Below are 2,287 nucleotides of genomic sequence, written 5' to 3'. Positions count from 1 at the left end.
TGCACATTGAGTAGGCTTGCCTTTAAATGCAAACTGAATCAAATCTCTCTCCCCATCCTTAGATTTCTTGCTCAGCCGGTCCAGGAGCTGCTAACTGCTGATGGGTAACATCAAGGTCTCCTCCTTGCATCTCCCTTCTCAGGGCTTGGACCAGCCAGCACTTCCAAGAGACGACATCTTCCAATAGAGGACGACATGTCCCCTGACAGTGGCCCCCACAAAGAGAGGACTGTCCTTGGTAATGTAGGGCACCACGTAACCAACCTAGTGACAGGGAATCCTGACACACTGGTCTGTATCGCTCCTCTGCCTGTTCATTGTGCCTGGGGCTCTTCTGCTGTAGAAAGTGTGATAGGAATTTTGAGGTCTTAGATATATGTTAAATGTACAAAAGTGTACCAACCAAGCATGTACATAGATCAGCACAGGAAGACCGACCTGGAACCATTTTTGATTCCCAAACTGTCCCAAACTGACCAAATGTTTTCTCTGCAAGGTCAAGGAAAATGGAAAAGCCTCCCCATTGTCTTTTCCTTCACAAACCTATCTTAAGGGTATGTCTGTGTTTGAACAGGGTGAGCCTGTGACCTGACTCAGGAACTAAGTATTTCTCATTACTAAGTATTTATCATTACAAAAGACTGGCCAGGCTCCCCAGGCAATCCAATCAAGTAACCTGCCAGACAGGAGATAAACAACGACAGGAGAAAAACAACATTCAAATTTCTGTTTTAGACCGCCTTTTCTGTGATGTAGGTATGATACATCTGGGGTGGTGGTCTTGAGCTACACCCCTTCTGTGATGTAGGTATGATGTTTCTGGGGGTGGTCTTGATCTACAGGGTGGCAATTTCAAAATGTCTATATAAGGCCTTGCACGCCATTGTTCTGGGTTCCTCCTCCTTTCCTGCGTGTGAGGGGAGCACCCTGTTGTAACAGATCAATAAAGATCAGGCTTACTAGCTGCTTTGCTTCTCAATATTCTCTGGTTGGCCTGTTATTTTCTCCTACCAATAGGGAACCCACGTAAGGACTCTATATGGGCTCTTGGATACCCCAGAAGGGGAAAAGGGCAGATTTTGTTTACAACAAAAGAGAGCACAGATTTGGAGGCCCACCTACGCCTGTGGTCTAGCAGGATTTCCCCTGCCTCTCTCAGCTGACAGTTTATCGACACCCGGGAGAAAATGCTAAAGGGGGCAGACTCTGAATGTTTACTGCCTCTCTCACTTTACTTCCTCCACCCTCGCTCAAGGGATGGGGGAAGCCCCCAAAAGTTATTCATCAAAGCAGAGCAGCAGCAAAAGTGCTGAGGGTGGGATGGCAAGTAAGAAGGAAAGAAGACTTGCTTCAGTTGCACAGGCAGTCTCTGGCAGAGGAGGCCCATGAAACCGCAACTTCGCCTTTCTACTGCCTAAACCACAGAATGATTTCCCCCCCTCCCTACCAGTGGCGTAGCGTGGGTTGTCAGCACCCGGGGCAAGGCAAGCAATTTGCGCCCCCTAAGCCGTGGATTTGCACCCCCTAACCCGTGGATTTGCGCCCCCTAACCCCCAGATGTTGCGCCCGGTGCGGCCGGCCCCCCCTGCACCCCCACGCTACGCCACTGCTCCCTATGCAGAGAAAACGAGCTGTGGCTACTGCATGGGGTAGGGGGCCGGGGGCCGAGACCTGGTGCTATCTGGGATGTGCCACAGGCCCTTAAAAAGGTGCCCTTATAGTAAGAGACCAAACTGTTTTCAACCAGCTTGCTTAATGAAATTTAACTTGCTATATTATTGTTTAAAACGTTATTAAATTAAAAGTCCGTTTTACCTAAATTATCCCATAATCACCTTGCCGACAAAGGTCCGTATTGTTAAAGCTATGGTTTTCCCAGTAGTGATGTATGAAACTGAGAGCAGGACCATAAAGAAGGCTGATCGCCGAAGAATTGATGCTTTTGAATTTTGTTGCTGGAGGAGACTCTTGAGAGTCCCATGGACTGCAAGAAGATCAAACCTATCTATTCTTAAGGAAATCAGCCCTGAGTGCTCACTGGAAGAACAGATCCTGAAGCTGGGGCTCCAATACTTTGGCCACCTCATGAGAAGAGAAGACTCCCTGGAAAAGACCCTGATGTTGGGAAAGACGGAGGGCACAAGGAGAAGGGGACGACAGAGGACGAGATGGTTGGACAGTGTTCTCGAAGGTACCAACACGAGTTTGATCGCTTTATTATTAATAATAATATTTTGTTGGGAGCCACCCAGAGTGGCTGGGGAAATCCAGCCAGATGGGCGGGGTA

General features: G+C 48.4%; 1 long non-coding RNA gene across 1 annotated transcript; it reads left to right on the top strand.

The window, feature by feature from the left end:
• The first annotated feature begins 278 nt into the window (after window positions 1-278).
• On the top strand, window positions 279-979 carry LOC128406091 (uncharacterized). Its single transcript, XR_008328402.1, has 2 exons — window positions 279-756; window positions 809-979. It is a non-coding gene; the product is annotated as an uncharacterized LOC128406091 (long non-coding RNA).
• The last annotated feature ends 1,308 nt before the right edge of the window (window positions 980-2,287 follow it).

The sequence above is a fragment of the Podarcis raffonei genome, chromosome 2, assembly GCF_027172205.1.
Source record: "Podarcis raffonei isolate rPodRaf1 chromosome 2, rPodRaf1.pri, whole genome shotgun sequence".
Classification (NCBI taxonomy): domain Eukaryota; kingdom Metazoa; phylum Chordata; class Lepidosauria; order Squamata; family Lacertidae; genus Podarcis; species Podarcis raffonei.
The sequence above is the reverse complement of the archived record's forward strand: the minus strand, read 5'-3'. Positions and strand labels throughout refer to the sequence as shown.